This window comes from Salvelinus namaycush, chromosome 8 (genome assembly GCF_016432855.1).
Source record: "Salvelinus namaycush isolate Seneca chromosome 8, SaNama_1.0, whole genome shotgun sequence".
Lineage (NCBI taxonomy): Eukaryota > Metazoa > Chordata > Actinopteri > Salmoniformes > Salmonidae > Salvelinus > Salvelinus namaycush.
Genome location: NC_052314.1, coordinates 56,294,167 through 56,321,668, shown reverse-complemented (window position 1 = coordinate 56,321,668; position 27,502 = coordinate 56,294,167). Strand labels below are relative to the sequence as shown.

Sequence of the window (27,502 nt, the reverse complement as noted above, 5' to 3'; positions counted from 1 at the left end):
AACTCACACACTAGCAAAGGCTATGAACAAAATGTGCACACATGGCTACATGCAGCTTTCACATTGATCTCATAACAAGCGCATCTACTCATGACCGCTCGCTCATGCTGTAAACACAGTCCAGTTCAACGTAAATGGCACAGATCCATATATGGCAATGGTCTATTTGCATATAGGCCTACTGCAGCTCAGATTTTTTATGGCGCACCGGTCTGTGTCGAGTAGGGGCCTGAGTCATGCAATAGGCTCCTACTCCACGCATTCCGAGGGAACTTTGCTTACGCCTCGATCACAATGACAGCGTCATTGCATTTTGGTACAGCAGAAGTACATTAATTTCCAATGGAACGTTGTGTTTGCCTTGCAGCATTGCGTTGCAGAGGCAGTCGCAGCGCGTTCTGTGTGGTGCATACCTTGGATTTATCGAAAGTATGAGTCAAACTATATGCATAGACGGCTTGACAGAAATGGTAGCAGAAGGTGAATGTTGAACTTTTGTTGCACACATACCCAGATGATGCCGCGTACTATTTTGCACAATGGCGCTGTCGGTGTGATCACGGCGTTTAAAAGGTGTTTCACACTTGCAAAAGTGGATGTGAAACAATCCGTTAGAGATGGTAATTTAGGCCTTGTGAGTATGAAAGCATTGTGAAATCACTCTGACCAGGTGGTTCCTTTCAGTTGGATACCATTCAGACTCTTCCATAAGGGATAAGAAATTATACCTTTGCCATGAAGTAATTTGATTAATGGCATTAAAAGGTGGATTAGCCATGAGTTTATTGGTTTAGTCAGAGTCTAGTGGGGCACATTATCACCCGATTGACACTGCACAGTTTTCAATTAAAAAGGGACAATTTCCGTTTTAAAATCGAGTTATATTTTGTAGCCTTAAGAAAACAGATGAACCATCTGAATCAGGATGGTGGTTTAAGTTATGGTTTATGATGTACTGAAGTTTATGGCAAAATGTTATATTTCTATAAAGATTCACAGCCCCAGTCCTAGGAACACGTCAGCCTACCTTTATCGGAGGGCAATAAAAACACTAAACCTCATATCAAGGGACACAAAGAGCCACTATCAAAACGTCGACAACAAAAATAATGTCCCTAATAACTTCCAATTGTGCTCCGGGGCAAACAATGGGACTGTAGTTCCTTCCCAAAGCTAAGACATAAAATGCCAGAGACTCCAGCTCGCATAAATATATATATTTTTTTTTACTTCTCTGGAGTTTTTGTTGGCTTGTTCTTGGGGAAAAACTCGTAACTTTCAGAAGTCTATTGACATAGCAGCACTATGCGCTACTCCCATACTCCCGTGCCCTTTGAGGATAGAGTAAAATCTCATTTTGACTAAAACGTCTGGGGTAGGCTTATAAATCATATCCAGCTGACACTTGTGGTGCCACCGAGCATGTTATGAGTCTAACTTCGCTCTTTTAATACCACAGATGTTTTGAATGATATAAAAGGCGATTCAATCTGAGCCTAATGTAGAAGCTCTGTATGGATAAATAATGCATTTCCTTAAACTCTATGTGGGAAAATACTTTCTCATACTTGAATTTCTTCAGTTCTCAGCTTTGCAATTTATTGAATCCTCCCCCAAGAGTTAAAATAAACTAAGCTAACTGCAACATCTGTGGCTAATGCCGAGCAGAAAGCCTGGAGAGGAGGAACTCCAAATCTCCAAGAAGTACTATTCCCTTCTTCCTCTGTTTTCAAGCCCCAAAAACATACATTGAGATTGCCTAGAGCTGTTATATTTTATTGGGTCACAGTGGTTTATCCGTAGCTTGTAATTTAGGTGTTGGTGGAGACCTCTGGAGAGTTGTGTATATAATTACTGAACAAAAATATAAAACCGCAACATGCAACAATTCCAGCGATTTTACTGAGTTACAGTTCACAGAAGGAAATCAGTCAATTGAAAAATTCATTAGGCATTATCTATGGATTTCACATGACTGGGCAGGGGTGCAGCCATAGGTGGGCTTGGGAGGGCATAGGCCCAACTACTTGAGAGCCAATCGGAATGAGTTTTTCCCCACAAAAGGGGGTGGCTCCTCAGTTTCATCAGCTGTCCAGGTGGCTGGTCTCAGACAATCCCACAGGTAAAGAAGCCAAATGTGGAGTTCCTGGCTGGCGTGGTTACACGTGGTCTGTGGTTGTGAGGCCGGTTTGACGTACTGCCAAATTCTTTAAAACAACTTTAGAGGTAGCTTATGGTAGAAAAATTAACATTAAATTATCTGGCAACAGCTTTGGTGGACATTCCTGCAGTCAACATACCACGCTTCCTCAAAACTTGAGACATCTGTGCCACTGTGTTGTTTGACAAAACTGCACATTTTAGAGTGGCCTTTTGTCCCCAACACAAGTTGCACCTGTGTAATGATCATGCTGTTTAATTAGCTTCTTGATATGCCACACCTGTCAGGTGGATGGATTATCTGGCAAAGGAGAAATGCTCATTAACAAGGATGTAAACAAATTTGTGCACACATTTTTTGAGAAATATATTTTTGTGCATATGGGACACGTTTCAAACATTTTCCATGTTGTGTTACTATTTTTGTTCTGTATCGTTTCACTGGGTCTCCAGAGACACAGCCCAGAGCTAGCAATGTCTAAGCCACAGAAAGGCCCCCGGTTCGCCCCCACGAGACCTACGAGATTCATTAGTCTGTTGAATTAAAATAGTCTGTTGATGAAAATAGTCATGGCCTCTAAAACTTCAATCTGCATACTGGACCCTATTCCAACTAAACTACTGAAAGAGCTGCTTCCTGTGCTTGGCCCTCCTATGTTGAACATAATAAACAGCTCCATATCCAACGGATGTTTACCAAACTCATTAAAAATAGGCAGTAATAAAGCCTCTCTTGAAAAAGCCAAACCTTGACCAAGAATTTTTAAAATATATAAAAAATAAAATAAAATTGGCCTATATCAAATCTCCCATTCCTCTCAAACATTTTAGAAAAAGCATTTTAGAATGCAGGAAAATCTGTTGCACAGCAACTCACTGCCTTCCTGAAGACTAACAATGTATACGAAACACTTCACTCTGTTTTTAGACCCCATCATAGCACTGAGACTGCACTTGTGAAGGTGGAAAATTACCTTTTAATGGCGTCAGACCAAGGCTCTTCATCTGTCCTCGTGCTCCAAGACCTAAGTGCTGCTTTTGATACCATTGATCAACACATTCTTTTGGAGAGACTGCAAACCCAAATTGGTCTACAAGTTCTGGCCTGGTTTAGATCTTATCTGTCGGAAAGATATCGGTTCGTCTCTGGTTGGTTTGTCCTCTGACAAATCAACTGTAAATTTCGGTGTTCCTCAAGGTTCCGTTTTAGGACCTCTATTGGTTTCACATATATAATATATAACCTCTTGGTGATGTCATTCGGAAACATAATGTTAACTTTCACTGCTATGCGGACGATACACAGCTGTACATTTTGATAAAACATGGTGAAGCCCCAAAATTGCCCTCCCTGGAAGCCTGTATTTCAGACATAAGGAAGTGGATGGCGGCAAATGTTTTACTTTTAAAAACTCTGACAAAACAGAGATGCTAGTTCTAGGTCCCAAGAAACAAAGAGATCTTCTGTTGGATCTGACAATTCATCTTGATGGTTGTAGAGTCGTCTCAAATAAAACTGCAAAGGACCTCGGCGTTACTCTGGACCCTGATCTCTCTTGATGAACATATCAAGGCAGTTTCAAGGACAGCTTTTTTCCATCTACGTAACATTGCAAAAATCTGAAACTTTCTGTCCAAAGATTATGCAGAAAAATGTATCCATGCTTTTGTCACTTCTAGGTTAGACTACTGCAATGCTCTACTTTTCGGCTACTCTGATAAAGCACTAAATAAACTTCAGTTAGTGCTAAACACGGCTGCTCAAATCTTTACTAGAACCACAAATTTGATATTACTCCAGTGCTAGCCTCTCTACACTGGCTTCCTGTTAAGGCTAGGGCTAATTTCAAGTTTTTACTGCTAACCTACAAAGCATTACATGGGCTTGCTCCTATCTATCTTTCCGATTTAGTCCTGCCGTACATACCTACACGTACGCTACGGTCACAAGACACAGGCCTCCTTATTGTCCCTAGAATTTCTAAGCAAACAGCTGGAGACAGGGCTTTCTCCTATAAAGCTCAATTTTTATGGAATGGTCTGCCTATCCAAATCAAATCAAGTTTTATTTGTCACATACACATGGTTAGCAGATGTTAATGCGAGTGTAGCGAAATACTTGTGCTTCTAGTTCCGACCATGCAGTAATATCTAACAAGTAATCTAACAATTTCACAACAACTACCTTATACACACAAGCGTAAAGGAATGAATAAGTATATGTACATAAAAATATATGAATGAGTGATGGCCGCAGACTCGGTCTTGACCTTTAAGTCATTATTAAAGACTCATATCTTCAGTAGGTCCTATGATTGAGTGTAGTCTGGCCCAGGGGTGTGAAGGTGAACGGAAAGGCACTGGAGCGACGAACCACCCTTGCCGTCTCTGCCTGGCCCGGTTCCCCTCTCTCCACTGGGATGCTCTGCCTCTAACCCTATTACGGTGGTTGAGTCACTGGCTTACTGGTGCTCTTCCATGCCGTCCCTAGGAGGGGTGCGTCACTTGAGTTTGTGTCGGGGGGCTAGTGTCAGTCTGTTATATCTGGAGTATTTCTCCGGTTTCCAAATCAAACCAAAGTTTATTTGTCACATGCGCCGAATACATCAGGTGTAGACCTTACAGTGAAATGCTTACTTACAGGCTCTAACCAATAGTGAAAAAATTGTATTAGGTGAACAATAGGTAAGTAAAGAAATAAAACAACAGTAAAAAGACAGTGAAAAATAACAGTAGCGAGGCTATATACAGTAGCGAGGCTACATACAGACACCGGTTAGTCGGGCTGATTGAGGTAGTATGTACATGTAGATATGGTTAAAGTGACTATGCATATATGATGAACAGAGAGTAGCAGTAGCGTAAAAGAGGGGCTGGCGGGTGGTGAGTGGCGGGACAATGCAGATAGCCCGGTTAGCCAATGTGCGGGAGCACTGGTTGGTCGGGCCAATTGAGGTAGTATGTACATTAATGTATAGTTAAAGTGACTATGCATATATGATAAACAGAGAGTAGCAGCAGCGTAAAAGAGGGGTTGGGGGGGCACATCATGCAAATAGTCCAGGTAGCCATTTGGTTACCTGTTCAGGAGTCTTATGGCTTGTGGGTAAAAATTGTTGAGAAGCCTTTTTATCTTAGACTTGGCACTCTGGTACCGCTTGCCATGCGGTAGTAGAGAGAACAGTCTATGACTGGGATGGCTGGGGTTTTTGACAATTTTTAGGGCCTTCCTCTGACACCGCCTGGTGTAGAGGTCCTGGATGGCAGGCAGCTTAGCCCCAGTGATGTACTGGGCCGTACGCACTACCCTCTGTAGTGCCTTGCGGTCGGAGGCCGAGCAATTGCCGTACCAGGCAGTGATGCAACCAGTCAGGATGCTCTCGATGTTGCAGCTGTAGAACCTTTTGAGGATCTCAGGACCCATGTCAAATCTTTTTAGTTTCCTGAGGGGGAATAGGCTTTGTTGTGCGCTCTTCACGACGGTCTTGGTGTGTTTGGACCATTCTAGTTTGTCTTATCCGGTGTCCTGTGTGAATTTAAGTATGCTCCCTCTAAGCCCTAGGACCATGCCTCAGGACTAACTGGCCTGATGACTCCTTGCTGTCCTCAGTCCACCTGGTCATGCTGCTGCTCCAGTTTCAACTGTTCTGCCTGCGGCTATGGAACCCTGACCTGTTCACCGGACGTGCTACCTTGTCCCGCACCTGCTGTCTCTAACTCTGAATGCTCGGCTATGAAGAGCCAACTGACATTTACTCCTGACCTGTTGCATCCTCTACAACCACTGATTATTATTGTTTGACCCTGCTGGTCATCTATGAACATTTTGAACATCTTGGCCATGTTCTGTTATAATCTCCACCCGGCACAGCCAGAAGAGGACTGGCCACCCCTCAGATCCTGGTTCCTCTCTAGGTTTCTTCCTAAGTTCCTGCCTTTCTAGGTTCTAGGGATTCTTTCCCTAGCCACCGTGCTTCTACATCTGCATTGCTTGCTGTTTGGGGTTTTAGGCTGGGTTTCTGTATAGCACTTTGTGACATCGGCTGATGTAAAAAAGCCTTATAAATACATTTGATTGATTGATTGAATGAATGACCTCCAGGGATCACCAGTCACTTTCTATCAGTGGATCGAACCACTCCCGACGCACAGGGGTGTTAAATGTTAAATGCCCTCAAGAGTTTAGATAGTGACTTGTGTGAAGAGCGTCCTCCCACCGTTCTCCACTTTAGAGAGTCCTCGTCAGTGTGTGCTGATAACTGGGGAGAGAGGTGGTGACTATTAAAGCGTGCTCTTCCATCTGTGGCCGTTTGAGGTGTTCCCTCTCCATCTCCCCCGATGACTTGGCACTTTTCCGACCTGTCGGAGCTAGTGTTATAATAATGATGATCAACAAAATTTATTGGCCACAAATTTTATTTGAGTAAGAGAGAAAGGGTGCTTTACATGGGCCCTCAAACGCATTTAAGCGAGCGGGAAACATTTTTTTAAATAGCTGATTTGATGGAAATCAAGACAGGCCCGCTTGTCAAAGCTAGTATGACCGAGTGGGATATGATGGACTTGGCTGCAGCCTTGAGGTAAATAAAACAGAGCAGAAAATGAAACTAAGCTTAGCGCCATCCGCTAGCATCACTCAGTGACAGTAAATATAGGGGAAATCTATTGGAAAGGTTGTTGTCCCAAAATGGCACCTATTGGCCCTGGTCAAAAGTACTGCACTAACAGCAAATAGGGTGCCATTTGGGACGCAGCCTTATACGTCAAGGAAAATCTCGGCAAAGAGACTGAGGGGAAAAACATTGCCAATGTCTCCAATCTCTGCCTCTCCAAATACGGACTTTTCAAATCAAAGATCTAATCATATTAGAGACTAAGGTTATATATCTCAAAGGAGCTGGTTGGTGTATTTTAGTGGAAAGGCCTCATGAAATAATGGATGCAAAAGAGACATGCTATATGCCGTTTGACGTTCGTCAGTGTCCGTGACCAAGGTAATACACTGCAGCTGCGCTCAGTGTCAAAAACGGAGGCATAATGTTTGCCATTTAAAAAAGCCAGGTGCAGATGTTGGTTTCGATCTCTGTGTTTCTTGATACACACGCATGTACACACACATTCAAACATACAGCGTTTCAAAAGAGGATTGATTGTGTGTCTGGTTATGTTTTCAGGTTGGTTAGTGTACATGGAAGGTTCCTGTGTGTGTGTGTGTGTGTGTGTGTATTTGTGTCAGTTCAGGTTAGCTGGTGAACATGGCCCGACCGTTTGAATTCGTACAGTATGCGTGAGTGTCTGTATGCGTTTGTGTGTACGCAGACGCATGAGCGACTCGGACGGCCGCTGTTAGATAAGCTGACTATGGTCTCCTCTACAAGGGGCCATGACCCCACAGTGGCCACACACGCTAGCAAGAGGTCAGCAAGTCCTAAGGGGGTGGGGGAAGGGCTATTTAAAGACGCACACCAAAAATGAAGCCGATAGCCTTTTTTGGGTTGAGTCTATTTTTATGCACGCATAAGGATTACTTAAACTGTCTGTGAAAATGTTTCTTTGGCTCTGGTGCTAATGGAGGTTGACTAAGTGCAATATCCGGAGGTAAATGTGAAATTAGTTCATTTTATTATTACCGGTAATTGAAGCCCCAGAGATAGTTTCAAAGTCCCAGTTAATGGACTGTGGGGTAGAGAATAAACCATAGCCTGGCAATTTGGTGAGGATCTCGACGACAGAGAATGAGAGATGGAGACCAGAAATGTAAAAGCAAAGGAATGTCCGTCAAGTCCAAAGTAAATCTCAGTCAAGACATGGTGAGTCCGATGCCGACAGGGCACCTCAACGCTTCGCCAAAAAAGGATAGAATCCACAATTACTCTCTTCCACAATTAACTGAATTGGGGCCAAGTTATTTTAATGGTGTATTTTTGTGGGAAATATGTGGGGAGCTCGGGCCGGTGGCACAGGAAAAGAGACGCTTGGGAAAAAATAAGACCTTGAGAAGGCTAGTGTGCTTTTGGTGGATACGGTCCATTTTTATGGGTTGCTTGGGGTTTTAGCTGCGGGTATTTTGGTGCGTTACAAAGCACTGTTGTCAGAGAAAAAGCATGATTTGCATTCAGCTTTGAAAGAAAATCAATAAACCCAAATCAGTGAACCAAAAAAAAATACAAAAGCAAAGAGAATGTAAAAAGGTCAAATTGTGGTTTCAGATGTGGGTATTTTAGTGCGGCACTTCTAAGCGGTATTGTCTGAGGAAAAGCATGATTCCCATTGAGCTTTGCAATAAAAATCAGATAAACCCGAAACAATAAACAAAACACAATACAAAAGCTCCACTGCTGTACTGAACAATTCCTGAGAAGGAAATAGATGAAAATGTGGGTCGTAATCCAGGATTAGAACAGTTTATTCAAATCAAATGTATTTATAAAGCCCTTCTTACATCAGCTGATATCTCAAAGTGCTGTACAGAAACCCAGCCTAAAACCCCAAACAGCATGCAATGCAGGTGTAGAAGCACTGATCCAAAGTCAGTAAAACCCCACTGCTGTCCACACAGTCAACACGTTCTCTAAGAGCAACATCTGATCTAGAAATGTGTAAATTAAAATGTGCCCATCAGCTAGCTCCTGTCATGCAAAAAGCAAAAACAGGATTAGACATTTTTTTTTACTTCTATGGCTGGGGGCAGTATTGCCGTAAAGCCTATTTGAAATCGGACACTGTGGTGGGATTAACAAGAAGTGTATCTTTAAAATGGTGTGAAATACTTGTATGTTTGAGGAATTTGAATTATGGGATTTCTGTTGTTTTGAATTTGGCGCACTGCACTTTCACTGGCTGTTGTCATATCGATCCCGTTAACGGGATCTCAGCCATAAGAAGTTTTAAATAACAATTGAAATATCACATTTACATAAGTATTCAGAGCCTTTACTCAGTACTTTGTTGAATCGCCTTTGGCAGAGATTACAGCCTCGAGTCTTTTAGGGTATGACGCTACAAGCTTGGCCGATTAATCGGAATGGCCGATTAATTAGGGCCGATTTCAGGTTTTCATAACAATCGGAAATCGGTATTTTTTGGACACCTTATTTTTACACCTTTATTTAACTAGGCAAGTCAGTTAAAAACACAGCCTAGGAACGGTGGGTTAACTGCCTTGTTCAGGGGCAGAACGACAGATTTTTACCTTGTCAGCTCGGGGATTCGTTTTTGCAACCTTCCGGTTACTAGTCCAACGCTCTAACCACCTGCCTTACATTGCACTCCACGAGGAGCCTGCGTGGCAGGCTGACTACCTGTTACGCGAGGGCAGCAAGAAGCCAAGGTAAGTTGCTAGCTAGCATTAAACTTATAAAAAACAATCAATCTTCACATAATCACTAGTTAACTACACATGGTTGATGATATTACTAGTTTATCTAGCGTGTCCTGCGTTGCATATAATCGATGCAGCGCCTGTTAATTTCTCATCGAATCACAGCCTACTTCGCCAAACGGGTGATGATTTAGCACTGTCGTTGCACCAAACCTAACCATAAACATCAATGCCTTTCTTAAAATCAATACACAAGTATATATTTTTAAACCTGCATATTTAGTTAATATTGCCTGCTAACATGAATTTCTTATAATTAGGGAAATTGTGTCACTTCTCTTTCGTTCTGTGCAAGCAGTCAGGGTATATGCAGCAGTTTGGGCCGCCTGGCTCGTTGCGAACTGTGTGAAGTCCATTTATTCCTAACAAAGACAGTCATTAATTTGCCAGAATTGTACATAATTATGACATAACATTGACGGTTGTACAGTGTAACAGAAATATTTAGACTTAGGGATGCCACCCGTTAGATAAAATACGGAACGGTTCCGTATTTCACTGAATAAACGTTTTGTTTTCGAAATGATAGTTTCCGGATTTGACCATATTAATGAGCCAAAGGCTCGTATTTCTGTGTGTTATTATGTTATAATTAAGTCTATGATTTGATATTTGATAGAGCAGTCTGACTGATTGATGGTAGGCAGCAGCAGGCTCGTAAGCATTCATTCAAACAGCACTTTCCTGCGTTTGCCAGCAGCTCTTCGCAATGCTTCAAGCATTGAGCTGTTTATGACTTCAAGCCTATCAACTCCCGAGATGAGGCTGGTGTAACCGATGTGAAATGGCTAGCTAGTTAGCGGGGTGCGCGCAAATAGCGTTTCAATCAGTGACGTCACTAGCTCTGAGACTTGGAGTAGTTGTTCCCCTTGCTCTGAAAGGGAACGCAACTTTTGTGGAGCGATGGGTAACGATGCTTCGAGGGTGGCTGTTGTCGATGTGTTCCTGGTTCGAGCCCAGGTAGGGGCGAGGAGAGGGACGGAAGCTATACTGTTACACTGGCAATACTAAAGTGCCTATAAAAACATCCAATAGTCAAATGTATATGAAATACAAATGGTATAGAGAGAAATAGTCCTATAATTCCTATAATAACTACAACCTAAAACTTCTTACCTGGGAACATTGAAGACTCATGTTAAAAGGAACCACCATCTTTCATATGTTCTCATGTTCTGAGCAAGGAACTTAAACGTTAGCTTTTTTAAACGTTAGCGTCTCCAACACTTTGTTTTTGCATTATTTAAACCAAATTGAACATGTTTCATTTTATTGATGTATTATATTAAGTTAAAAATAAGTGTTCATTCAGTATTGTTGTAATTGTCATTATTACAAATACATTTTAATTTAAATTATTATATATATATTTTTTTTTAAATCGGCTTATTAATCGGTATCGGCTTTTTTGGTCCTCCAATAATCGGTATCGGCGTTGAAAAATCATAATCGGTCGACCTCTACTTGGCACACCTGTATTTGGGGAGTTTCTCCCATTCTTCTCTGCAGATCCTCTAAAGCTCTGTCAGATTGGATGGGGAGTGTTGCTGCATAGCTATTTTCAGGTCTCTCCAGAGATGTTCGATCGGGTTCAAGTCCGGACTCTGGCTGGGCCACTCAAAGACATTCAGAGACTTGTCTCGAAGAGACTCCTGTGTTGTCTTGGCTGGTCGCTGTCCTGTTGGAAGGTGAACCTTCGCCCCAGTCTGAGGTCCTGAGCGCTCTTGAGTAGATTTTCATCAAGGATCTCTCTGTACTTTGCTCCGTTCATCTTTCCTTCGATCCTGACTAGTCTCCCAGTCACTGCCGCTGAAAAACATCTCCACAACATGATGCTGCCACCACCATGCTTCACCGTAGGGATGGTGCCAGATTTCCTCCAGACGTGACGCTCAGCATTCAGGCTAAAGAGTTCAATAGGTTTTTTTTACCCCTTTTTTCTCCCCAATTATGTGGTATCCAATTGGTAGTAGTTACAGTCTTGTCTCATCGCTGCAATTCCCGTACGGACTCGGAGAGGCGAAGGTCGAGAGCCATGCGTCCTCCAAAACACAACCCAACCTAGCTGCACTGCTTCCACCATGCACATCCAACCCGGAAGCCAGCCGCACCAATGTGTCGGAGGAAACACCGTACACCAGGCGACCTGGTCAGCGTGCACTGCGCCCGGCCCGCCACAGGAGTCGCTAGTGCGCGATGAGACAAGGATATCCCTGCCGTCCAAACCCTCCCTAACCCGGACGACGCTGGGCCAATTGTGCGTCGCCCCATGGACCTCCCGGTCGTGGCCGGCTGCGACAGAGCCTGGGCTTGAACCCAGAACCTCTGGTGGCACAGCTAGCAGATCACTCGAGAGGCCCAAGAGTTCAATCTTGGTTTCATCAGACCAGAGAATCTTGTTTCTCATGTTGTGAGAGTCCTTTAGGGTCCCCTCCCTGACCAAGGCCCTTCTTGCCCGATTGCTCAGTTTGGCCAGTCAGCCAGCTCTAGGAAGAGTCTTGGTTGTTCCAAACTTTTTCCATTTAAGAATGATGGAGGCCACTGTGTTCTTGGGGACCTTCAATGCTGCAGAATTCTTTTGGTACCCTTCCCCCATATCTGTGCCTTGACATAATCCTGTCTCGGAGCTCTATGGGCAATTCCTTCAACCTCATGGCTTAGTTTTTGCTCTGACGTGCTATGTCAACTGTGGGACCTTACATAGACAGGTGTGTGCCTTTCCAAATCATGTCCAATCAATTGAATTTACCACAGGTGGACTCCAATCAAGTTGCAGAAACATCAAGGATGATCAACAGAAACCATTTAGAGTATCATAGCAAAGGGTCTGAATACTTATGTAAATAAGGTATCTGTTTATGAATTGAGTTTATTTTATTTTTACAGGGACAGTGCACATTAATCAACGTTTCAGTAAAAGTGCCGGTTTTAGCCAGCCGGCTAATTTTCAACCGCAGTCCCTGGGCAGGTTATTAAAAACAATTACAATATAGACAATAGCAGCATGGAACAAGACGTAGCATACAGACAGAGCAACATAGAACAAAAAGCAGCAAGACAAAATTCATAAAAGCAACAAAGTGTTTCCACACCTCACAAGTTACAGACAACAGACATGGATGCACTGTAAATCAGCACTCTGACTTTTTATTCAGCCTTTAAAAATCAGGAATTGCCATTGAGATAAAGAATACCTTTTCCAAGAATTCTCAATATTTGGTAGCTTGTATTACTACACTGAACAAAAATAAAACGCAACATGCAACAATTTCAATAATTTTACTGAATTAGTTCGTATAAGGAAATCAGTAAATTTAAATAAATGCATTAGGCCCTAATCTATGGAGTTCACCTAATAGCTTTTTTGCACTGTTGGTTAGAGCCTGTAAGTAAGCATTTCACTGTAAGGTCTACCTAGACCTGTTGTATTCAGTGCACGTGACAAATAAACGTTGATTTGATTTGACTGGGAATAAAGTAGGAGCGTGGATCAGAAAACCAGTCAGTATATGGTGTGAACACAATTTGCCTTATGCAATGCGACACATCTCCTTTACATATAGTTGATTAGGCTTTTGATTGTGGCCTGTGCAATGTTGTCTCACTCCTCTTCAATGGCTGTGCAAAGTCGCTGGATATTGTCAGGAACTGGAACACGCTGTCGTACACATCAAACCAGAGCATACCACACATGCTCAATGGGTGCCATGTCTGGTGAGCAGTCAGGCCTGGGACATTTTCAGCTTCCAGGAATTGTGTACAGATCCTTGCGACATGGGACCGTTCATTATCACGCTGAAACATAAGGTGATGGCGGCGGATGAACGGCACGACAGTGGGGTCTCAGCATCTCATCATGGTATCTCTGTGCATTAAATTTGGCATCGCTAAAATGCAATTGTGTTCCTTGTCCGTAGCTTATGCCTGCCCATACCATAACCCCACCACCACGGGGCACTCTGTTCACAACTATGTCAGCAAGCCGCACAACCACACGACACCATGCATGGCGTCTGCCATCTGCTCGGTACAGTTGAAACCAGGATTCATCTGTGAAGGGCACACTTCTCCAGCGTGCCAGTGGCCATCGAGCATTTGCCCACTGAAGTCAGTTACGACACCGAACTGTAGTCAGGTCACGACCCTGGTGTGGACGGCGAGCACACAGATGATTTTCCCTGAGATGGTTTCTGACAGTTTGTGCAGAAATCCTTTGGTTGTGAAAACCAACAATTTGCAAATCCACAAATCTGTGCACAAAATGTGAGAGAAATAAGCTTTTTGTGCGTGTGGAAAATTTCTGGGATCTTTTATTTCAGCTCATAAAACCAACACTTTACATGTTACGTTTATATTTTTGTTCAGTATACATAGTACATTTATGATAACTCGGTCAAAGGCCTAGCCAAATAGGCAACTCCAGAATTCCCAGAATCCTTATACTATTTATTTATTTACAGTCCTAAAGTAGTATTCACTAAACAGTATGTAGTATGACAATTCAGTCACAGCCCCGGCCAAATAGGCAGCTGAAGTGTAGAAGACTTGAGAACCCCTTTAGCCCACGCCTCTTTACTAAAAGAGCTATAAGATGCTTTGGGATAGTAAATCTGTCCATGTGCCCTTGAGCAAGACACTTCACCCTTATTGCTCCTGTAAGTCACTCTGGATAAGAGCGTCTGCTAAATGACTAAAATGAAAATATCAAACTGCTTAGACCCCATATCACATTTGATCCCCAACAAGCCTGTAACGTTCGTCTTGTGGTGATTGAACGGACCAAGGCGCAGCGGGTGATGAATACATACTGAATTTATTTAACAGACGAAACACTGACAAAACAATAGAACAAACTACAAAACAATAAACGAAGGCAACAGACCTGAAACAAACGAACTTACATATAGACGAAGAACGCACGAACAGGAACAGACTACCTAAAATGAACGAACAAACGAAACAGTCCCATGTGGTATACACAGACACAGGAACAATCACCCACAAACAAACAATGAGAACAACCTACCTTAATATGGCTCTCAATCAGAGGAAACGACACACACCTGCCTCTAATTGAGAACCATACCAGGCAAACCATTAACCCAACATAGAAAACACATAACATAGACTACCCACCCCAACTCACGCCCTGACCAATTAAACACATACAAAACAACAGAAAACAGGTCAGGAACGTGACAGAACCCCCCCCTCAAGGTGCGAACTCCGGGCGCACCCCTAAAACTCAAGGGGAGGGTCTGGGTGGGCATCTGTCCGCGGTGGCGGCTCCGGCGGTGGACGAGGACACCACTCCACTACTGTCTTTGTCCCCCTCCTTAGCGTCCTTTGAGTGGCGACCCTCGCCCCCGACCATGGTCCAGGAACCGTCACCAACGCCCCTCTAAAATAGAGGAGACAACTCAGGACAGAGAGGTAGCTCAGGACAAAGAGGTAGTGCAGGACAAAGAGGTAGCTCAGGACAAAGAGGTAGCTCAGGACAGAGGGACAACTCAGGACGAATGGCAGCTCCGGACTGAATGGCAGCTCCGGACTGAATGGCCGCTCCGGACTGAATGGCAGCTCCGGACTGAATGGCAGCTCCGGACTGAATGGCAGCTCCGGACTGAATGGCAGCTCCGGACTGAATGGCAGCTCCGGACTGAGTGGCAGCTCCGGACTGAGTGGCAGCTCCGGACTGAAGGGCAGCTCATGACTGAAGGGCAGCTCATGACTGAAGGGCAGCTCCTGACTGGCTGGCGTCTCTGGCAGCTCCTGACTGGCTGGCGTCTCTGGCAGCTCCTGACTGGCTGGCGTCTCTGGCAGCTCCTGACTGGCTGGCGTCTCTGGCAGCTCCTGACTGGCTGGCGTCTCTGGCAGCTCCTGACTGGCTGGCGGCTCTGGCAGCTCCTGACTGGCTGGCGGCTCTGGCAGCTCCTGACTGGCTGGCGGCTCTGGCAGCTCCTGACTGACGGACGGCTCTAATGGCTCCTGACTGACGGACGGCTCTAATGGCTCGGGACAGACGGGCGGCTCTAATGGCGCTGGGCAGACAGATGGCTCAGATGGCGCTAGGCAGACAGATGGCTCAGACGGCGCTGGGCAGACGGATGGCTCAGACGGCGCTGGGCAGACGGATGGCTCAGACGGCGCTGGGCAGACGAGCAGTGCAGGCGGCGTTGAGCAGACGAGCAGCGCAGGCAGTTCAGACGGCGCTGGGCAGGCAGGCAGCTCAGACGGCGCTGGACAGACGAGCAGTGCAGGCGGCGTTGAGCAGACGAGCAGTGCAGGCAGTTCAGACGGCACTGGGCAGGCAGGCAGCTCAGACGGCGCTGGACAGACGAGCAGTGCAGGCGGCGTTGGGCAGACGGACGACTCTGACCCGCTGAGGCGCACAGTAGGCCTGGTGCGTGGTGCCGGAACTGGTGGTACCGGACTGGAGACACGCACCTCAAGGCTAGTGCGGGGAGCAGGAACAGGGCACACTGGACTCTCGAGGCGCACTATAGGCCTGGTGCGTGGTACCGGCACTGGTGGTACCGGGCTGAGGGCACGCACCTCAGGGCGAGTGCGAGGAGAAGGAACAGTGCGTACAGGGCTCTGAGGACGCACAGGAGGCTTGGTGCGTGGTGCCGGAACTGGAGGCACTGGGCTGGAGACACGCACCACAGGGAGAGTGCGTGGAGGAGGAACAGGGCTCTGGAGATGCACTGGAAGCCTGGTGCGTGGTGTAGGCACTGGTGGTACTGGGCTGGGGCCACGCGCCATAAGGCGAGTGCGGGGTGCTGGAACTGGAGGTACTGGGCTGGGGCGGGAAGGTGGCGCCGGATATACCGGACCGTGCAGGCGTACTGGCTCCCTTGAGCACTGAGCCTGCCCAACCTTACCTGGTTGAATGCTCCCCGTAGCCCGTCCAGTGCGGGGAGGTGGAATAACCCGCACTGGGCTGTGTTGGCGAACCGGGGACACCATTCGTAAGGCTGGTGCCATGTACACCGGCCCGAGGAGACGTACTGGAGGCCAGATATGTAGAGCCGGCTTCATGGCACTTGGCTCAATGCTCAATCTAGCCCGGCTAGTACGGGGAGGTGGAATAACCCGCACCGGGCTATGAACACGTACAGGAGACACCATGCGCTCTACTGCGTAACACGGTGTCTGCCCGTACTCTCGCTCTCCACGGTAAGCATGGGAAGTGGGCGCAGGTTTCCTACCTGCCCTCGCCACACTACCCTTTAGCCCCCCCCCCCCCCCAAGAAATTTTTGGGTGAGCCTCTCGGGCTTCCAGCCGCTCTGCCTTGCTAGCGCCTCATAATGCCGCCTCTCCGCTTTAGATGCCTCCAGCTCCGCTTTTGGGCGGCGACACTCCTCTGGCTCTGCCCAGGGTCCTTCTCCGTCCAGAATCTCCTCCCATGTCCATTCCTCCTTGAACCACTGCTGCTGTCGCTGTTGCCCGTTAACCCGCTGCTTGATCCGGGTTTGGTGGGTGATTCTGTAACGTTCGTTTTGTGGTGATTGAACGGACCAAGGCGCAGCGGGTGATGAATACATACTGAATTTATTTAACAGACGAAACACTGACAAAACACTAGAACAAACTACAAAACAATAAACGAAGGCAACAGACCTGAAACAAACGAACTTACATATAGACGAAGAACGCACGAACAGGAACAGACTACCTAAAATGAACGAACAAACGAAACAGTCCCATGTGGTATACACAGACACAGGAACAATCACCCACAAACAAACAGTGAGAACAACCTACCTTAATATGGCTCTCAATCAGAGGAAACGACACACACCTGCCTCTAATTGAGAACCATACCAGGCAAACCATTAACCCAACATAGAAAACACATAACATAGACTACCCACCCCAACTCACGCCCTGACCAATTAAACACATACAAAACAACAGAAAACAGGTCAGGAACGTGACAAAGCCCTCCACTGGACTTAACAGTTTTAAATTAAATAATATCTCCCCGTTACATGGGATCTGTTTGTTCAACCTCTCTACTCATTAGCGGACCCCCCTCTGTGTGAACGAATGAGCCCGGGGGGGGGGGGGGGGGACAATACGCTGACCCCCTCGTTCCCAATACCAATACTGGGTCCGAGGCAACAACAGAGCCCGGTGTTGTCCAGCAGGGTTGCATCACATCATTGCTATGGCGGCTAACCGCCAACAAGCAGTAGCCACTGCCCTGAGAGCGCTAATGTAAGCTAATGCAATTACGCAACACAAGGCCCTGCTCTGTGGCTGGGGGGAAAAGCAATTGGATATGACAACCTGCGGTGTTGCTTCTGTCCAGTGTGGGTCCGGGATTACACTGTGCTACTCTTATTGTTATACAGCAGCAGTAGAAACCTATGGAGGCACAGGAGGATGATTAGAAGAGTGAGGAGAGAAAGACAGAAAAAGAGAGTGAGAAAGAAAATGGAAAACAGGGAAAGAGGCAGAGGGAGCAAAGTGACAGAGCGAAAAAACATGACGACAGAGAACGAGAGATAGAAATAGAGACGGGGAGCAGAATAGGACTCGTTCAGGTCACCACTCCATCCCGTCAGGCAGAAACAGAGAAAGGGCATTAGCGTTAGCAATAGCGCTAGCTACGATTAGCATTAGTTATGTAAGCTGTATGGCAGAATGGTCCTCTAGCAGTGAACAATACCGCAAGAGTTGCCTCTGCGGTCTCCTCTACCCCACTGGACCATGGCCATAACGATTAACAGTTAGCGCTAACGGGAAGTAATTGCAGTATAGAGATGGACTGCTATCCAAAACCAGATCGAACCGGTTCATCAGAAAAGTAGGGAATTATCATATGAGTAATTTGTATGCATTCAAAATGCGGTTCCCTACCAATGTGTGGAGATGTGGATAGGGATAAACAAGTCAAGGTAGCCTGGAGTGAAAGGACTGCCCATAAATCTTGCTCAATTTGGCACTCTTTCTGTTGTTATGTCTGCCCGTCTCTGTCATTCTGTCTACCTGTGGTCCTGTCAGTTCCTCTGTCTGTCCCTCCATCTCTGTAGACCTGCAAAGTCTGCAGTCTGGCAGGACTCTCTCTGTGTGTGTGTGTGTGTGTGTGTGTGTGTGTGTGTGTGTGTGTGTGTGTGTGTGTGTGTGTGTGTGTGTGTGTGTGTGTGTGTGTGTGTGTGTGTGTGTGTGTGTGTGTGTGTGTTGGTGCGAGTGGACACGCTGGAGGAACCTCGTCAGCGGCGGTATTTCAGCTCAAATCATTATTCTACTGAGGGACTGTCTGTCCACAGGCCATCATGTCCATATTGCATACTCTGATGAATAGACCTGGCAGACGTTGGCACCATGTGACCTCACAAACAAAACAGAAAAGAGTGGAGTCAGTGGACTGATAGTATGACGGAGCCCCAATGTTGACCACTGTCTCATGATCATATTTCACGTGTCAAGTGCCATGCTCAGTCCTATGGAGTCTCGTGGAATTGTCTACTTGAATGCTGCAGAAATGGCAAAACAGTTTATTTCAGATACAATAGTCAACAATTCTCTGTCAACTATGTTCAAAACCATACTTCTCATTTTCAACCCATCTTGGAATGTGACAGGGCCTTCGATCGCTCTGTGTGACACACTGCATGGGCTGACTGTCAAAGCAGTTTTGTTATCTGCCCTGCCAGATAGTCTCCATAAAGAGACTTTCTCTGTAAAACAGCAGGCATTCCTGACAGGCCAAGGTTGCTAAGTCAAAATCAGTGAAAAGTCACTGCTAAGTATCTGATAAGGGTCCTAAAACAGGCCACTGCTGAGAAGGGTTCTAGGTTCTGAAGTCCTAGGAGGGCATAGGGCACAGAACTTTTCAACTCCATGCTTGGAGGGCTGAGCCCCAAACACTGCCAGTGTTCCTCATCTGCGCTTTAAATCATGACACGAATCAATCCATTGGCGAGAAACTAGGTGGAAAAGGAAACGGAAGCTCTGCAGGCCTGCAATTAAAAAGCCTTGGTGAGGGCTTCTATACCGTCTTTCCATCTCTGTGAAGCTGACCTGACATCCATTTTAATAGGCCTGACATTTCCTACTCGCGGCTAGGCGGTGCGGAGGAGACAGACATTATGGGGGAGTTGGGAGCGAGAGCACCGTCTGTTAACTGGGTGTTTAGCCTTGGAAAGAAGACCTTTCGTGACGCGCAAAGAGCTAAATAGCCCCACAGGGGACCTGCAGAGTCTTTGGACAGCAGGCTAAAGAGCCTCGTTATTCTAAAACACTCCTATGCTAATGCTAACACTAACTGCTAACGACTTTGAAGGTGGAGGGAATGTGGTAGTAAGAGTGAAGCAGCTAGCCTAGCGCTGAAGGAAATCCCCTTTCAGTGTGGAGGATAGAGAGGATCATTATTCAGGCAGGCTCAATGCTAATGCTACATCACTAATGATAATAGTTAACTGCTAAATGTTTTGAAGGTGGAATGTGGAATGAGGGGTGAAACAGCTAAGAGAATAGCCCTTCCAGTGCAGAGAATTGAGACACGTATGAATTCAAACTTTCTGGCTCAATGCTAATGCTAATGGTTTTGAAGGTGAATGTGGCTGTCTGCGGGAATTAACCAGTAGGGGTAATGTCATGCTAAGACAATTTCTCTTCAACTGCAAAGGGGGACAGCGTTCCCTGCATCCTTGCAAAAGACAATTTAGCGGTATGGCTAATGAATTACCCCACTCAATGAATACATGGTGGATATAACATTGATATTCACATCACCTACAATCAGGCTACTAGACAAGCATGATTAAAAAGAGAAGTAGATTTCAACATAACAAGATTGACTCGATCAGCTGTAGCTTAGATGGGACGGAATTCCCCAATACGGTATTACCTCCCCATAGATGGGACTGAATTCCCCAATACGGTATTACCTCCCCATAGATGGGACTGAATTATCCAATACGGTATTACCTCCCCATAGATGGGACTGAATTCCCCAATACGGTATTACCTCCCCATAGATGGGACTGAATTATCCAATACGGTATTACCACCCCATAGATGGAACTGAATTCCCCAATACGGTATTTCCTCCCCATAGATGGGACTGAATTATCCAATACAGTATTACCACCCCATAGATGGAACTGAATTCCCCAATACGGTATTACCTCCCCATAGATGGGACGGAATTCCCCAATACGGTATTACCTCCCCATAGATGGGACTGAATTATCCAATACGGTATTACCACCCCATAGATGGAACTGAATTATCCAATACGGTATTACCACCCCATAGATGGAACTGAATTCCCCAATACGGTATTACCTCCCCATAGATGGGACGGAATTCCCCAATACGGTATTACCTCCCCATAGATGGGACTGAATTATCCAATACGGTATTACCTCCCCATAGATGGGACTGAATTATCCAATACGGTATTACCACCCCATAGATGGGACGGAATTCCCCAATACGGTATTACCTCCCCATAGATGGAACTGAATTCCCCAATACGGTATTACCTCCCCATAGATGGGACTGAATTATCCAATACGGTATTACCACCCAATAGATGGGACTGAATTATCCAATACGGTATTACCACCCCATAGATGGAACTGGATTCCCCAATACGGTATTACCTCCCCATAGATGGGACTGAATTATCCAATACGATATTACTCCCCATAGATGGGACTGAATTATCCAATACGGTATTACCTCCCCATAGATGGGACTGAATTCCCCAATACGGTATTACCTCCCCATAGATGGGACTGAATTATCCAATACGGTATTACCTCCCCATAGATGGGACTGAATTATCCAATACGGTATTACCTCCCAATAGATGGGACTGAATTATCCAATACGGTATTACCTCCCCATAGATGGGACTAAATTATCCAATACGGTATTACCTCCCCATAGATGGGACTGAATTATCCAATACGGTATTACCTCCCCATAGATGGGACTGAATTATCCAATACGGTATTACCTCCCAGTAGATGGGACTGAATTCCCCAATACGGTATTACCTCCCCATAGATGGGACTGAATTATCCAATACGGTATTACCTCCCCATAGATGGGACTAAATTATCCAATACGTATTACCTCCCCATAGATGGGACTGAATTATCCAATACGGTATTACCACCCCATAGATGGGACTAAATTATCCAATACGGTATTACCTCCCCATAGATGGAACTGAATTATCCAATACGGTATTACCTCCCCATAGATGGGACTGAATTATCCAATACGGTATTACCTCCCCATAGATGGGACGGAATTCCCCAATACGGTATTACCTCCCAATAGATGGGACTGAATTATCCAATACGGTATTACCTCCCAATAGATGGGACTGAATTCCCCAATACGGTATTACCTCCCCATAGATGGGACTGAATTATCCAATACGGTATTACCTCCCCATAGATGGGACGGAATTCCCCAATACGGTATTACCTCCCAATAGATGGGACTGAATTATCCAATACGGTATTACCTCCCAATAGATGGGACTGAATTCCCCAATACGGTATTACCTCCCAATAGATGGGACTGAATTATCCAATACGGTATTACCTCCCAATAGATGGGACTGAATTCCCCAATACGGTATTACCTCCCCATAGATGGGACTGAATTATCCAATACGGTATTACCTCCCAATAGATGGGACGGAATTCCCCAATACGGTATTACCTCCCAATAGATGGGACTGAATTATCCAATACGGTATTACCTCCCAATAGATGGGACTGAATTCCCCAATACGGTATTACCTCCCAATAGATGGGACTGAATTATCCAATACGGTATTACCTCCCAATAGATGGGACTGAATTATCCAATACGGTATTACCTCCCCATAGATGGGACTGAATTATCCAATACGGTATTACCTCCCAATAGATGGGACTGAATTCCCCAATACGGTATTACCACCCCATAGATGGGACTAAATTATCCAATACGGTATTACCTCCCCATAGATGGAACTGAATTACCCAATACAGTATTACCTCCCCATAGACGGACTGAATTCCCCAGGTGCCAGCGTGAACTGCGTGGAGTAGGATAAGGTGGTCTTTAAACGAGGGGCGAGTGGGTTATACTTACGTCCCTTAGACAGGCCCTTTGCCCTCCAGAGGGCTCTGGATCAGAGAGAGGTCTATTTACATTTTAGTCATTTAGCAGACACTCCTATCCAGAGCGACTTACAGGAGCAATTAGGGTTTAGCGCCTTGCTCTATCAGGAGGGGACTTTATAGGATCTGTGTCGGAGAGGGTAACACTAACCTCTGCGAGTTAAGATATTCCCGGCCAGGATGCTTTACTGTCGGATAGGCACTCTGTAATGATGCCACATTTAACTTTTTGAGTTGAGTTTCGAGTCGTTGTCCTTAGACACTGATCTAAGATCAGCTTAACCTTTGGAGGTGAGGGTGGAGTAGGGGTTAGGGGGTAATGCAAAATTGTCTTCTGATCAGCTTCAAGGGGCAACTTCATAACACTCTGAAAGCTCCCCGCGAGATCGTAGGGCAAGTGGCTCAAAAAAGGTCACCGATGCAAACAAAGTTTATAGACTCAGAGGTTAAAGTATCTGGGAAAGGTGACAGTCAAAGGCTTGACATGTAAAGAATGTCAAAGACAAACTCTTGGTGTGTATAGTTGGACTGGAGAGCCCTTGTTTTGGTACCAGTCTCAATCTTGTGGGGTAGACTGTGTACCAGAAAAATATTTTAAGTACCCTCCTGGTGTTTTGGGCTCTTGTTACAGACAATTATACTTCTATTTTCATCGCCGTCATCAAATAGCAACAGGCCTAAAGAGTTTAGCTGTGACACAACCCTGACACACTACTCGCCCAGCTAACGGTAAGCAATAGCAGACATTACATCGCACTGAAAATGAGTGTGTGTGTGTGTGTGCAGGTCTGTGGGTGTTGTTGTGCTTGTGGGTGTCTTTGCTGACCTCCGTGTGTGTGTGTGTGTGTGTGTGTGTGTGTGTGTGTGTGTGTGTGTGTGTGTGTGTGTGTGTGTGTGTGTGTGTGTGTGTGTGTGTGTGCGTGTGTGAGCATGCAACTGTTTGTATGCGTGTGGTTGTCGTTATGTATGCGTGTTGGTGTATCTGTGCATACGTGTTTGCCGAGCTTCACTTTCTTACACGGCATTGTAACTCAAGAAGCTTGTTTTTCACTGCTTGCTGCAAAGCAATCTTTGGAAGATCTTTTGTCTTTGTGTACGACAGGGCCTTTTAACAAATGACCCTAAACGGCATGGTATGAGGAAGATAAAAAAACAAAAAACAAGAGTTGCCAAACCAGACATATTTATCTTCAACATTTTTCAACCTAACCCGAAATCTGCTAATACTTCAACTGAGTCCTCTTGCCTATTGGTCAGTCAAGCCCTCTTCTTCCTGAACTAAATTTAAATCCTTTGCCTGTAAATAACACTGAACCACATTCCATCCATTAACGCCCTATCGATTGATCACTGTGGACACTGTGCGTACACAACCCTGTGAGGTGAAATCGTCACCCGAAAGTGTGGTGGTGGGGGGGTAAAAATGTCCTTGTACCATTCGCCAATGGGCATGCAACAAAGCGTCCCTGTGTGTGTGTGAGGTCAGGGGGAACAAGGGAGCCTCTCTCTCTCTCTCTCTCTCTCTCTCTCTCTCTCTCTCTCTCTCTCTCTCTCTCTCTCTCTCTCTCTCTCTCTCTCTCTCTCTCTCTCTCTCTCTCTCTCTCTCTCTCTCTCTCTCTCTCTCTCTCTCTCTCTCTCTCTCTCTCTCTCTCTCTCTCTCTCTCTCTCTCTCTCTCTCTCTCTCTCTCTCTCTCTCTCTCTCTCTCTCTCTCTCTCTCTGCATGTGAGGGTGTGGACTCAAGGGGTGGGTGGGGTGAAGGTGTCATTCCACAACACCTCAGAGACTGGCCTAATGGACAGATAATTGTGGAGGGGAAAAAGAGCAGGATGAAAAAGTGAAAAGGGTAGAATGAAGTAGGAGGGAGAGAGAGGGAGAGAAAAGGCAGGGGAGGGTTTGGGGAATTGGTTGGTTTCGGTTGTCTTTCAATATGGGTTCAAATTAGAGTTATGGAAGCCTTCCGGATACTACACAAAATTAAATCCATGTCACTCTCTCTCTTTGCCTCCATCTTCTCCCCGTTCTCCCTCTCTTTCATTATTTTAGCCATGTTGTATTTGCAATATGATGGCACATCAGGGTTCAAGACAGACAAGTGGCACGGGACCAGCGAGGCTGTGTAAACATGATGAGCATTGACAAGACTGCAGAGGCGAAAGCCCTAAAGTCCATACACCATTTTGACAGGCAGCCGACGTGTTAGAGGTGAAATTGCAAGCAACGTATTGTTTTTTGTGGCTATATTGTAGACTATTTGAAGAGCCTGGTTTGGGTTAGACATTTCTATGTTCCTGGTTTTAAATCCTGGTTTTAATTTAAACCATTTTTGTCCTGTCCACTGTTGGGTTTGTCTATGGTGTAGTGCTGGGATGTAGTGGTACTGTTCTGTTCCAACAGACAAAGAGTATCCGATCTAATCATATCACCATTTTTTTTTTAAGTGCATGTTCTCAATCAAAAACAAATGACTAAAATCAAATACTATAATGCAAAAAGCAAATAGACTTAAAAAAAAAGAATACTTGTTTATTATTCATAATTTTGGAGTGCACATAATTACTGCTGGACTATTCCATTCATTTTGCCCTCATTGTTGATTTTATGACAACTTATGAATTGTTATCAAAATCATACATCCAGTCCACTGATACGCAAGTGCTCGACTCCCAATGGTTTGTGAGGCATGTCCGTTCAAACAAAGCCTACTCTGACTGACATTACACCTGCAAACACAGCAAAAACTCATTACCTTTCATGTACAGACAGCTAGTGCAAGAGTGGCAAAAAGAAAAATCTTACCGTCATAAAAATCAAAAGCTGGGAGACTTATTCGGGAGAGACGGGCATCGGTGATCTCAATTCTTCCCTCGTTCCGGAGAATTCCGCACTCCTCCTCAGGCTTTAAATCCAGAGCCTAGTCTGTCCGTTCCTGGGAAGCACCCAGATGCAACAGAGAGAAGAGGAAAACAGAGTTAGAGAAGAGAGCGAGAGAGTTCCCTGTTTAGGTGAAGCAGTGATGAGATATGGCTATTTTGAGACACAGACATGCTGCAACTACAGGACTGGAAAGTTACCCCTAGAGTAGGTGGGTCAGAGTGTGTGGGAATGTGTATGGGGGGTGGATAAAGTGACAGGATCTGCTTCTGAATATATATGCCTACATACATACATACATACATACACGTAGTCATCACGCAGTTACAAACCCACACGCTCACACACACACCTCCCCATCCCAGGCATGAGCAATGCCAGTGGGGCAGTAGCTAAGTACCAGACAGGCATTCCTCTGTCAGGATAAGCAGCAGAGTCAAAATAAATGATGGATAGACTAGAAGGGGGACGGAATGGGCAGACTGCGCGGAGTGAGGTGTCAAATAGGTAACGCACACCCATCTCTCCCCAAGCGTCGCTATTTGAACGATTATGTGTGTGCCATTAACTTATTGGGGGCCATGTAAAGTGGAGTTCCCACACAGAAATGATGTTGAGCAACAAGCCACATTTGATATAGCCCATGCAGGACACAAGCTTTCGCTTGCTGCTGTTGACGGTTTGATCATCTGTCAGAAAAGTTGGCCCGGCTCAGTGTGATGATCCGCGAGCACATAAACATTAAGCACACACACACACACACACACACGTCGCGCACACCCTCCCCTCCACCCTATCCCGACCAGCTATTCGCAGGCAAGTGATGTAACTAGAGCTATATTCACCTTGCATTTAGAGGCTGGTCATCGCATGCCGTAACACAGCTACTGGACAACTTCCACCTCTCTAAACGCAGCAGTAAACCAAACAGACACAAATAGATGCGGCAAGGGACATACACGACATAACATTAGCTTCATCCGCCTGGTCCCTGAGATGTTCATTAAGTTCCTTTAAGTTCCTTTAAGTTCCTTTAATGAACCCCTTTGGATGAGTCAAATTAAAAACTCACTGGTGGTCACTGATGAGGTAGCCAAGACTGATAAATTATTCAACATATTTAACAAAAGGAGTTAGTTATCGTGGACGATAATTCACTACCGCAATTTCTCCGGTGAACTTCACCGGCTCACACTCCAGTGCTCTCTCATGGGCTTCGCCCCAATATACTGTAATATATGGCTTCATTTCCTACTTTCCAATCAAAACAGATGGATGACAAGACTGGATATGTTTTCAATTAAATGTTTTCATCAAGATGAGTAATTTAAAAATCAGTGGCCATGAAGGAAATGAGATGAGGAAGCTTTCAAGGAAATAGTGGGATAAAGAGATTGATGTTTCACTTGTTACCATTTTGAGGCAGAGGCTTCCATAACAAACATGCCTACAGAAACTGCTCTGCCAACCACTCCCTTTTCTTGTGGATTTTGGGTGTCTCCTACAATTGCCAACCACAAGAGCTACTTTGGCCATTTGGGGTGTAGCTTTGTGTGTTGTGAGGTCTGCGATGCATTTCTGCTGTTTACAGAAAGGCACATTGACGTACAGCACAGTGTCTATTATGGGGTTCCCACTGTGAACGTGCTAAGGGAAATGGAGAGTTTCATGTTGTTGGAGAGATGAAGACAATGCTATCCCTATCTGTGATGTGGGAGGAAAAATAAGTTGTATTCCATCCACTGCTAGAACTTCCTCTTGCGTTAAAATGGCTCCAATGGTCTGCATAGATTACTTCCGAACTTTAACATAATGTATTATTGAGCTATAAATATGGATGCCTCGCATGTGAATGTACCGTACAATACATAGACTACTTTCATTTCACACAAAGTATATTTTTCTAATTGTAAAGTTAACTTCTTGTGGCTGGGGGCAGTATT

The 27,502-nt window shown here is 45.3% G+C and overlaps 1 protein-coding gene across 3 annotated transcripts in view; it reads right to left on the bottom strand.

The window, feature by feature from the left end:
• The window catches only part of sorbs2a (sorbin and SH3 domain containing 2a), an 88,900-nt gene extending 63,153 nt beyond the window's left edge, over positions 1 to 25,747 (bottom strand). For 2 of the 3 annotated variants that reach the window (XM_039000065.1, XM_039000064.1), the window contains exon 1: positions 25,485 to 25,747. The gene's annotated coding sequence lies outside the window, so the exon portion shown is untranslated. The remainder of the gene's footprint in view (positions 1 to 25,484) is intronic. The other variant, XM_039000066.1, reaches the window with a different exon arrangement.
• Between the last annotated feature and the right edge of the window lie 1,755 nt (positions 25,748 to 27,502).